The sequence below is a fragment of the Mus musculus genome, chromosome 1, assembly GCF_000001635.26.
Source record: "Mus musculus strain C57BL/6J chromosome 1, GRCm38.p6 C57BL/6J".
NCBI lineage: Eukaryota > Metazoa > Chordata > Mammalia > Rodentia > Muridae > Mus > Mus musculus.
In genome coordinates this window covers 154,840,447-154,852,847 of record NC_000067.6, presented here as the reverse complement: position 1 = coordinate 154,852,847, position 12,401 = coordinate 154,840,447, and the positions used below count along the sequence as shown (strand labels likewise).

Below are 12,401 nucleotides of genomic sequence, written 5' to 3'. Positions count from 1 at the left end.
TTCCCCTTCCCCTTCCCCTTCCCCTTCCCTTCCCTTCCCTTCCCTTCCCTTCCCTTCCCTTCCCTTCCCTTCCCTTCCCTTCCCTTCCCTTCCCTTCCCTTCCCTTCCCTTCCCTTCCCTTCCCTTCCCTTCCCTTCCCTTCCCTTCCCTTCCCTTCCCTTCCCTTCCCTTCCCTTCCCTTCCCTTCCCTTCCCTTCCCTTCCCTTCCCTTCCCTTCCCTTCCCTTCCCCTTCCTTCCTTCCTTCCTTCCTTCCTTCCTTCCTTCCTTCCTTCCTTTCTCTCTCTTTAATGAATTTTTAAAAAGATTTATTTATTTTGTTATGAGAACACTGTTCCTGTCTTCAGACACATCAGAAGAGCAGATCAGATCCTTATTTCCTGCTAAAGCAGTGGTTCTCAACCTGTGGGTCACAACCCCTTGGTGGTGGTGGAAGGGGCAAATGACCTTTTCGCAGGGGTCACATAGCAAATATCCTTTTGTATCAGATATTTCCATCATGATTCACAACAGTAGCAAGATTGCAGTTATGATATATCAGTGACAATAATTTTACGGTTGGGGGGGTCACCACAACATGAAGAATTTAAAGGGTCATAGCACTAGGAAGGATAAGAACCACTGTTCTAAAGTCTTTTATAAGGGCTCTGAACTACTGGGTGGAGTTACTCTACTTTTTAGTAGGAGACCTTGGCTGATGCTGGGGCTCACACAGAAAATGGCTCCCTTCTTGTTGTTCACATAGCCACATACAGAGATGCTGGGCCAGGGGTTGTATCCATGGAGGAACTGAGCCACTGAGAAAGAAGTGGCCTAAAATAACTCACCAGGATCTGCTGATATGAGAACCTTCCTAGGCCATGTGGATGTTGTGACTATAAGGGCCACTTTCCAAATGTTAGCTTATTGGTTGGGTGGAGACACAAACATGTTGGCGAGGAGAGTTGCTAGGTAGAGAATGGGGTTCGCTGAATGCTAGGAGACTCAATAAAGACTTTCACTTTAGAGATGAACAGATGGATGCTCAAAAAGGTGGGGTGACTCGCTCCTGTTTCTCTGCTTTAGGGGTGAGTCAAGGCTGAGCCCAGATTCACCTTGAAGCTCTAGGCCCTCTGCAAAACAGATTTACCAGACAGCATGCTGTTGAGTGGGGCTTCAGGCACAAAGAACCAGCAAGCTTTGCCTTCCCCATACTTATACAAGGCTAATCTCTACCTTTCTCACACTTGACCTGAGGAAGAGGCCACTGGACATTTCAGATAGGCCCTTGAACCCAAAAGGCTGAGATGAAGCCTTGCTCAAGTCAAGCTAGCTTTTGCAGGGTGTGTGCTGGATATCTCTGCATAGCTGAAGGTGCAGTAGTGGTAGAAATGCTGGGGCCACAGGTTCCTGAACATTGATGTCAGCCCTTCAGATACCTGTGCTAGCTTTTGTCTGTTCTTTGCATCCTCAAGCTAGTTCCACAGTTCAGTCTTCCGATCCTCATACATCTTTAAGAGTTATTTTCCCAGGAACATCTTCCTTGGTCATCTTGTTTAAGATTTTAGCCCTGTCTTCACTCTTGCAAGCCCTTGTATTTGGATCTTTCTCCCACCATTTTGGAGAACGGCGTTCAACTTCCTGCCATTCATCAGAATGAAGCATCCTCCAGCCTTGTCCCATAGATGATTTATTTTAGCCTTGAATTCTCTTGGGACTGTTCTAGTTTTCTGTAATGCATGACTGCTCATGAATCTGGAAAGTCCCAAGTGTCTTCCCAACCAGAAAAGGTTCAAACCGAAACGGAAGAACGGAGAGATGACTGCCTGTCATCAGAGTTGTCTCTTCTGTCCTTTCATTCTCAGATTCAGCCTGACACTTATTTTTTTGCTTAAGAAACAATGTGCAGTTTGTATCTGCATGATAATGCAGACAGAATTCCTATTTAAGAGGATCCCACTCAGAGGACACCAGAGCCCCTCTGTCCACCTCTAACTTTAGGTTAAAGACCCACAGGTTTGAGGACAGACTTTTCTGTAAGAGCAACCCTAACTGCTTCCTCCTGCAATGGGGCTCCTGGTATCTAAACTTAATGATTCTTTCAGGTCTCTTGGGTAGCAGAGCTGGTGCCATCAAGCAGGCCCCAGCATGCTGGGTAGGGCAGCTTTTTTTTTTTTTTGAGTATTGTGCTGTTTGTCATGTTGAATTTGGTAAATATTTTCCTTTCCTAGTAATGAATGACAGCGACTCAGCTGAAGGCACAAAAGGCACTTTGCCTGGATGTTAATTATTGAGGCTGCACAAGGAGATCACAGCAGGATGGCTGGCCAGAGGCAGCTGCTTGCCTTATAGACAGGAGCACCGAAGCAACCTTCAGAGGATGCTGTCTAGGACCAGCTAAGCCACAGGATCTGAATGGACTCCACTGCCCTTACATATCAATGTCCCTGGAATCTGAAACAACACATAATGTTCTTTCCTCTTCTTTCTTTTAAATTTAATTTTATAATTGTGTGTATGTGTATGCACACATGCACACACATGCACTCACCATATGTGTGCACATGTATATGGGGTGGCAAGAGGTTAATGTTGGGTGCCTTCCTCTGTTACTCTCCACCTTCTCTGTGGAGACTCTGTCTTTTACTAAACCCAGGTTCACCAGTGGACTAGACTGGCTGGCCAGAAAACGCTGGAGATCTGCTTGTCTCCCCTTCCTGTCCCCCCAGGCTTGCAAACATGTACTACCACGCCTGGATTTTTAAAGTAGGGGTTGGGAATCCGAACTCAGGTCCTCCTTCTTGTGCAGGCTTTAATGGTGGCCTAGACAGTCTCCCTCTCAGTACCTCATCTTCCTGACATGAAGATCCCAAATGTCCAAGAGAGACATTTCAACTGAAGATCCTTGGCTGCCGAGCATGCCTTTGAGTGTGGCTGCAAGAGACTTCGAGGAAGGGGCTCCTTTCTGAGCAGAACCCTGCCTGGGAGTCCACCTTGGGGGCACAGATTTTTATTGTGGCAAAATTTAGTGGCACTCACAGGAGCCCGTTGCTCTCAGGCAAACCAGAGCCTGAATGAATGCTTTAATTATCCTGGCAGCTTCCCCTGAGACCTCATTCTTCATTTCAATTTTTTGGAAACTCATGTATGCGATTTTCTTCTTCCCTTGACCAGCCATCAGTCATTCTGAGAGCACTCCTCTGGAAATCCCATGAGGAATATAAATTATGGCTGCTGATGCAGGGAGCCTCCCTTGTGCTGGTTCTGGTTGTTCCTTGGGAATTTTCAGGGATTCCTGAGACAAAGAAGAGGGACAAAGGTGATCCCTGCTCTTCAGGGCTTATGGCCACTCTTCTTCCCTTTATGCTTCTTCTTCTGTCTTCCCTACCTTTGCAGCTTGGAGTGAAGTGGTCTGGGCATGTGTGGCTAACTTGTTTACAATGAAACCCCACAAGGTTAGCTATGTTAAAAGTGGAACTTCTTGAAACCGAATGGTTCCTTGGGTGGTTTAATTTGCATATGGGTTTCATTACCCTAACTGGGTTCAGGAAATTGGTATTTGTCCGTTGGTATTACTAAATATCTAGCAAGAAGAAACTTAAGGTAGGAGAAGCTGACTATAGCCATGGTTTGAGGGAATTTGGTGTAACATGGCAGGAAAAGTGTGATGGGTGGGGAAGGTCCCGTGGTGGGGAGGTCCACGGCAGCAGGTCTATGTGCAGCTACTTATACCTCTGCAGGAAGAGAACCTGACCTGCCTGCAAACTTCAAGGCCTCCATCATAATGATCAACTTCCCCAGGAAGACTTTCATAAACATTCCACAACCTCCAGCACCAATAGCTAGGATTGTGAAAACACAGGGCTTTTTTCCCCAGCCTTTGCTCTGAAATAATGACACAGAGACCTGGTTTATTTATTAAAAACCTTTTGCACTATAGCTGGGCAGGGTTCTCACCTATTCTAACCGGACCATGCTATGTATTACTCAGCCACGTGCCCCATTGCCTGCCATCTTTGTCTCTCTCTGGTTGCATCTGCTCCATCAATGAGAGTCCTCTCATGACTCTCTCTGACAACCCCAGCCCCCCATCTCTCTTGGTTAGAGAATCTCTCTCTGGGATCAAAAGTCCAGCCTCCTCCTCTCCTGTGCAGCTATTGGCTGATCAGCTCTTTATTAACCAATCAGAGGGGATGGGAAACAATTTTGATACATTAAGGCAGGAGATGCTTGACAATGCTAACCTCAGGATTGCAACCAGATCTCTGGACCCAGTAATGAGCATCTGAATACACAGTGCACAGAACCAAGCATTTGAATACACATTGTACACAACCATCCCAACAGGGACTAAGTGTTCAAATACAAGAAACATTTCACGTCCAAACTACCACACATGTCAGAGTAATTCCAAAACAGCTCTGCACTAGAGGCAGTTCCATGCAGACTGGCATTCTGTCTCAGTAGAACCAGGACTTGTGAGTAGGATCTAGATGTGTCCACAAGTTCCCACCCCATTTCCCTTCCCTTTCTCATCTACAATATATACAATTACAGGACTTATTGATCAATTGAGGAAGGATTTATGAAGTTGCCTAGCATTTACTAGGCCTGTATTATTTGGCTGAGTGTGCAGAATGAACAAGACATATATAGTCCCAGTCTTCTCTAGGTACAGTCGTGAAAGGAGAGGTGGAACGAGTGGGTCAGGAGTGAGTCCAGGAATCCACACCTGGAGCAGGCAGTGCTTGATGGTTGATGGGTGCTCCAGGGAGCACTGCTAACAAGTGCCAGATCACATTCCTATACTTTAACTGTGCTATCTTATTTTTCATACTTTAATCCTGTCATTCTCAGAGGATTTGACCAGCCAGAAGGATAGATGAGGAGTCTGGGGTGGCAGAGGCCCTGGCCCTTTTGGTTACACAAACTCTTTCTGTTTTTAATAAAAAAACCTTCTTACAAAGAGTTGAGGACAAGATTCTGTTGTCTAAGTAAATAGGCATGAGCATGGATGAGGAAGAGTGGGGACTTCCGCTGGCATTAACAACATCCTTTTCTGAGTCCAAGTGAATTCATTAGTAAATTAAGAATTATGAGGTTAAATAATTGTGAGAGACAAGATCAAATAGAGACGAAGACTATATTTCCTAGCTCTGTCAAAGAAATCTTAAGGTCTCCTACCTAGGCAGTCTTTCTAGAAATATTGAATTCCTCATTATTATTTCTGAAGTTAAACAAGAATAAATTTGAATAATTAATGCATTGGGTTCTCCCTTCACCGCCTCCTCTACCACTTGTTAGCATCTATATTATCTTAAGGTGCTAAGAGGAAAGAAATAGCAGAGAAGTGCAGCACAGTTTGTAGATGGCAGCTAAATTGCTCTCTTGGCTTGTGGGTGGAGGTGGTGATTTTGATTGAAGAGTAGAGAGCCCTTGACTGACTGTAAGCTCTTGGGAGACTATGCCACTGTCTCTCTGATCTGTCTCAAGACAGGACTCTGACAAACCCTATCAGGCAAAGCATCCTTTCTGATTGGGTGTGAGTGGGTCTCAGAGCTGACTGAAGGAGAAGAACAAATGGGTTCATATCTGGCAAGACTAATGTGATCTGCTCAGGCCCGAGGAAGCAGAAACAGGAATTGTGTTCAGGTGTAATGCCTATCTCTGAGGCTCCAGGGCTGGCATCACTGTACCAGATTTTGAACAATACTGCTTATGTTTTTGGCCACTGTTTGCTGTGCATGGTGAGGATCATTACCAGCTACATATATAGGGATTAGTAGGTAAGTCAATTACTTGACTTTGGAAGAGCCACTGGCTTCCTCCACCAACCTGAAGGGTCTGTTGGATGCCCTCTCCCTGGTGGCCTGTAAGTGGGGAGGTCTTCATTCATTCATGTATCTCACAACCGTAGCTCCCCAGGTCTGGCCCTCAGGTGTCCTTTTCTGCTGGAGTAGACAGTGAATAGGCAAGCACAGTAGAGTGGGGATACAAGCTGCTACAATGTAGTCCAGGGCGATCTGAGAGCCCAACACCTAGTTCTGAGTTTCTAGATGGTTATGTCTATTCTAAAGTCTGAACGGTGATGTAAGATTTTCTAAATAAAGGGTGAAGAGACCATTCTAGATAGTGGAAAAATATACAGGCATGTCCTTGCGGGGGGAGGGGCTAGTATTGTGTGTTTGGGGACCTACATATGGTTTGGCATGAGTGTAGGGATGTGTAAGGAATAGAGTGGAAAGAGAGAGGGGTAAACCAAACATAGGCCCTTTGGGTAGGGCATTAGGGCTGAAATGGGTTCTGAAAGAGGAGTGGTGTAGATAATTGCTTATATAGTCAACTGGCCAGGTGATCACAAATGACCAGACAGATTCAAACAATGGACTCTACCTTTCCATAGAATGAATATCAACGAACGCATATACCAGTGAAGAAGAGAGGTGATGGGAATTTGTAGAAAGAAAAGTCATCTTCACTTATATGTAAGGAAATTGAAGAGATCCTACGACCATTAGAACAAGTACTTAAGGGTATGACCTGTATGGGCTGTTTAGGAGGAAAACTTTCCAATACCTGTTTGGAAGGTTACCACTTCTCTGAGTTCCTGAATGCCCACGAACTTTCTCTAGCTGCTTGCTACATCCCTTGGAGACACAAACTAGGATGTGACTTTATTTGTGTCTTAATATATATCGCCATATCAAGCTAACAGCTGAGGTAACACGGGAAACTGTCCTCAGTTATAAAGCCAGAGTCCACTGTCATTCAGCTTGTTGACATTTGTTGGGTGACTGAAACGAATGTGCTTTGGGTATGTACCAAGTGTAAGGCATAATCTAGTCCTAGAGAGATGGCATAAACAAATAAGAAATGCGCCATGCAGTCGTTAGATGCTGCCATATTATACGGAGAAAGTCAGGGGCTAATCAGAGATTGGCAAGGAGGAGCTGATCTTGTTATCTGAGTGCTCAGAGTGGGTTGTGCTGAGGGGACCAGAGTGAGGAAGCAACCGGAAACACGGTTATTTCAAAGGAGGTCACTGGGGAGTCCTCCTCATCAGAGGGAGTATCTTCTATGATGTTTTCTTGGGGGGCAGAAGGACCTCGGTTCTTCATGCATAGGGTTTATTGCCTGTATCCAAACCCACTGCAAGTTGCTCCGCTTTTAGAGACACTGAGTGTCAAGGATGGCTACAGCTTGATTTGACAGATCTCATCCCCAGAGCAAGTGCGCGTGGAGGGAAAGGGGGAATCAAACAGGAGAGCCTTGGAGCCAAGAAAGTTCTGGCGGGGAATGAAGATCTGGGTATGTCGCTCGAGAGCCCAAATTCCACAGTGTTAAAGGGAAGAGGGAGAGGGCAGAAAACCAGGATTTTGCCTGTGAATCAACCCAGGCAGAAATGAGACTGGTCAAGCAAAAGCCTGGTGAATGACTCTGGGATAGTTAATCTTTATTGTCAACTCAACCAGATTCAGAGTCACTATGGAAACTGCCTCTGGGTAAATTTATGAATGTTTCCAGAAAGGGTTAACTGAGGAGGGAAGATCCACCCTTCGTGTAAGCATCCCCACTTTATCCACTGGGGTCCTGGGTCCCAGACTGAATGCACACACACACACACACACACACACACACACACACACACACACACACACGATCATCCTGCCATCACAGCTGAGGCTCCCTCTTGTCCCCTCCCCTCCCCACTAGGATGGGCTTCACCCTCAAAGTGTGAACCAGAATAAACTCTTAATAACTCATATTAAGTTACCCTTTCCAGGTGTTGAGATGCACAGAATTATTTTTGCCACTGTTTTGTAAAGCTGAGGTCATCAGCCAGGAACATTGGCACCTGTCTGTAGCCCCAGCTACATGGGAAGGCGAGGAAGGCTTGAGACCGTGATTTTTAGACCAGCCTAGGCAATATAGCGTGTTTCTGTCTCAAAAAAAAAAGCTTTTCAACCAGTGACATCACCATATAGGTTTGTTTTTGCATCTCACTTTTCTTCTTTAATAATACCTCCTACACCACACTTCTTAGGAACACAGCTATTGAACAAAGAGAGGCACCTGTACGGGTAGGCAGTCCTTGGCCACCTGCAGTGGGCTCTTATTATATAATCCATACAGTAGTGAGAGCTTATGGTCACTTCTCCTGAGAAGGCTGAGCTGACTGCTGCTGAGGCCAAGGCAATCTTCCCCCAGACAATCTTCTGGCCTGTGAGCTGCACAAAAGCAGGTCTAGGTAAGTCTTGCTTGCGTCTGTGTTTCCAGGGCCACCAGGACTCTTGGTGCTTAGTGGTATCAGGCTGCCTGAAAAAAAAATCCTTGAATGGTCTTGGTTCAATTGCTAACATGTTCAAAATGTATCAGGAAGGTCATGGGTGATTTGGAGAGACTGGGAACAGTGCTATTTTTCTCTGAACTTTTAGGAGGCATGGGGATTCAGGAAGAGAAAAATAGCATTCTTCCTTCAAATCTTTTATCCTGTCACTGTTGCTTTTAGCTGTGTGTTTGCAAGTTGACTGTGAGATCAGTAAAGTAGCTCCCATGTTGTCCATTTGGCTAACCATGCTAACCCTCTTCTGGTTTAATGTCTGGTTATATACCTGACATTTGGGATAGCAAGCTGCATGGGACACTCTTGGTTTACTTTAGTCCCTTATCAGCTTGGTGTCAGCCTAGAATCCTGCTGTCCCTAGAAGACATGCATGCTGTTAGCTCTGCCTGGCTTGCCATCAGGCTTTTGGGGAGTACAGACTCAGGCGCCTGGCCTTGTTGAACATCTGAGCAATAGCCAACTCAGGGTAGGAGTGGAGTGAGGGTTCAAGGCCCTCCTGTTGTGTGTGTGCTCCTACCATGGTGGCTCTTGGGAGTTTCCTCAACCTGGGATTGCAGTGGGGAGGTTAGCTTCTCCACACTGTGTCCCTTCCTCCTTATCCCGCCTAAGCTCTGGTAGGAGTCCTTAAAGCATTGTTTGGCACCAATGGACAAAATAACCTGGTTGCTCAAATTGGTTCTAAATATAATCAGGGCAGCAAAGAGGCTCAGCTAGAGGGTATGGAGAAGTTGTACTCGCACAAGCGACTGTTTATTTCTGATTATTTTACCAATAATTGGAGCTGCCCTCTCTCAGGCTTCCTGGTCTCATTTTTTCTTAGCTGCACATATGATTGCTTCTATTGAAACTGTCCCCCTCCTCCCTTCCACCTGCTGTGGCCTCACCCACCCACTGCTGGGAGGGAGTCTTTACTGTTGTTCTTGGATTAACCCCAACTGCTCAGCTGTGCAGACTGGTCTGGGACATGTCTGGGAAGCCTGGCTGTCAGCTTTCTTCCTGCAAAGGAAGCTGGCATTTCTTTTATGGGTACAAGACCCTCAGGAGTGAATACAAGCCCATTGTTACTAAGTACAGGAGTCCTCAGAGAGGCATGTCATGGGTCCTACCTTCTTTCCTCCTTCTTCTCTTTCTCTTCCTTTCTCCTCTCCTTTTCTTTTCTTTTTGTCAGAGACAGGGTTAGATGTAGCCCAGGCTGGCCTGTGGAGCTAAGCCTGATCTTGAACTCATCCTCCCATTCCTACCTCCCAAATGCTGGGATTATGTGTGTGTACCACCACATCCAGGCTTGGGGCATCTTTTGATGTCCAGATTGTATTTTATTCCCATCTGTGTATAAATAAACGGAGGCAGGTAAATCTGGTTCTTTTCAGCCTACCTGATGAGCAGAGCTGGCTCTTCTGTCAGCTCAAGGTCGGCTCCTTGCCTGTGATGTCCCTGTTTTTACCACTTTTTGTTTCTTGTTTTGAGATGAAGAGTGTTGCTAGGCACCCCTGCGATCCTAGTTACTCAGTTGATGGTGGTAATTCATGGACAGGATTGCCTGTGTATTACCAGAAGAATGCCTTCTCTTTCCTCTTTTGGAAATCTCAGTTCAACCCAAGGGGCCTGGGCTTTTTCTACAAAGTTATCTAGGTGAGCCCCTAATGACTGAGTGATATTTGATATCCATATCCAGCGATTGCCCAGCTCCCTGGGAGAGACTTGAGTGCCCCCATCCTGATAGATGCCATCTCTGGAATTGTTGGCTCTTGGGTTCATGGGAGCATGTGACAGGGAGGTCAATTCAGTTCCCCGAGGGATATTTTATTGCTGCCTCGTCGTGGTGAGCAGAACTGGGTGGCGGCAGGGGCTTTCACAGTTGCTGTGAAATGGATGGGAGAGATGCACTGGTGAAAGGCTCTCTATTATAAAGTGAGCAGTCTGGTCATCTGTGGGATGAAAAGGAGGTAGGAGGGTGGAGGCAGAAGAGTGGAGAGGACTTGGCGAGGCTTTTCAGAACATTCAGCTCTGGCCTGCAGTGCAGAGCAGGCAATGCCACAATTCTCTACACTGTTGAGAAGAGCAGGCTGATAATGGCCTTTCTCTGGTTTGGGGCAGTCTGGTTCTACCCACCTACACTTGATCCTTGAGCAGGTGCTCTTTCTGCAGGTTTAGCCAGGTCCTTGGACCTGTGTGCCATTAGAGTCTATACACTCTGCTTTGTTTTGCTGGAAACGACAAGAGCGAGCATAAGAATGGTTTCCATTACACCACTGAAAGGGGCATTTTAAAATGTACCTTGTGAACTCTCATCTGCTGAGCCTCAGAAGACTTTACAAGGTTACAGGAAGGATCTACTGCAGATATCAGAGAGGTTTCTTACCAGCTGGTGATCCAATGAACCAAGGCACATGAATGCATCCTTCCATGGGGATTTCTTAGAAAATCTTGCTGTTTTGGAATGTGTTCAGTGTGAATGTTTTATTTCACAGGAGGAATGGTGGTGAGAGGGAGGGGGAGCTCGGCCATCACAGGCAGAGCTGTGTATTAGATTTGATTTATTCCTAGTGAATTATCATTTCATATCGATGTAAAGCAGGCATCTATAAACTGTCCTCCCTCAGAAGTACAGCCAGCACACTACACAGTGTCCCCATAACATTTCCCCCATATGTCTTTCCTTCAAATACCAGTCTAATGCATATGGCAGAGATGTTCCTCACTTGTGACACTTCCTCCCTCTCGTCAAAAACTCAGGAAGTTGTGTGGGACCAGCAGGAATTTTAAGTGACACTAGGCTGCCTCTTCAGCTGCAGCTTCTGACCATTCCTTGAAAGCATCCTGAATGTGCTAGGTGTGAGCACTGGCTTAGCTGCTGGGGTCCTGAATGCATCTCTCCTTCTCCAGACCTCAGCCTCATATTTGTAGAATAAATGCTTGACCCAGTTAGTTCACCCAGCAGATATTTGTGGAACACGAACTCTGCACTAAATTGATGAGACACTGTCAAAGTAGCCTGGGTCATAGAGCCGGCGTTGTGGCAAAAGCTGGAGATACATCAACAAATAAGGACAATCCGAAGTTTACAGTCCCCAGGAAATAAAGCTGCAGGGTGAGTCAGCTCCTCTTGAGGCCAGGAAACAGCTCATTGAAGGAAGTGGCCCCTGCACTTGCTCTCAGGGTAGATGTTTTGTGTGTGTGAGGCAAGAAAGCAGAAAGACCAGTGTAGGCAAAGGCGTAGAGATTTGAATACACCTCACAGGTGTGGGGTGCAGCAAGCAGTCCTATGTAATGGGATGGAGGGGGATGGGAGGAATCCAGAAACCAACTGCAGGCAGCCTAAGTGGCCACGTGAAGGGGTGTGGATGTTGGCTTCCAGCAGGTGTCTTTGCATCTCCAATCTTTGCCTGCCTGTCTGTACTCTTCCACCTTGGATGTGTACCCAAGAGACTTGACTGATGGGTAGTTTTAACATTTCCCTTTAGGTTCCCTGGTTCTTTGTGTTCCTATTTTCTCACTATGAAGTTTGCAGAGGGTTCCCGGATCAACTCACAAATTTAGGTATGGATGAAATATAATCTTAATTATTTTCTATAATACAACTCAATTTCCAGAATAGATTCCCATTCTGCTAGAGAGAGAGAAATTTAATTTTACTGGGTTTGAAACTTTTTCTTAATGAAAGCTAAATGCAGGAATACCTGTCGTATCTTGGAAGCTGCCAACTGGCTCCCCCGCTACCTGGTCTTACAGCTTGCCGTTCAGTACTTTTGACTTTCCCTCTGTCTTCTGATTCATCTGTCATCTGGAACACAGGGATCATAGCGTTTATGATGCTTCCCTGATCACTGGGTCATGGGTACTCCCATGGGTCTGTCCAAATCCTACCTGGGGTCCAGACTTTCATGGAAAAAGAGTCTTGTCATTTCCTCATAAAGTTAAACATAGGGCCACCTGGTAATACTATTCCTAGGTATATACAAAGAGAATGACAATATGTGCCCATGCAAAGTTGTGTATAGGTAGTTGTAATACTGTAATTTTTGATAGCAGCAATACAATGTCTATTAACTGATGATTAGGTAAAAGAAATGTATACCC

At 45.9% G+C, this 12,401-nt stretch overlaps 1 protein-coding gene across 19 annotated transcripts in view; it reads left to right on the top strand.

The window, feature by feature from the left end:
* Window positions 1-12,401, top strand: part of Cacna1e (calcium channel, voltage-dependent, R type, alpha 1E subunit) — a 493,980-nt gene that overhangs the window by 31,938 nt on the left and 449,641 nt on the right. Inside the window, exon 2 of one of the 19 annotated variants that reach the window (XM_030243926.1) lies at window positions 11,786-11,861. The exons of the other annotated variants lie outside the window; for them this stretch is intronic. The gene's annotated coding sequence lies outside the window, so the exon portion shown is untranslated. The remainder of the gene's footprint in view (window positions 1-11,785; window positions 11,862-12,401) is intronic. 19 annotated transcript variants of the gene reach the window in all.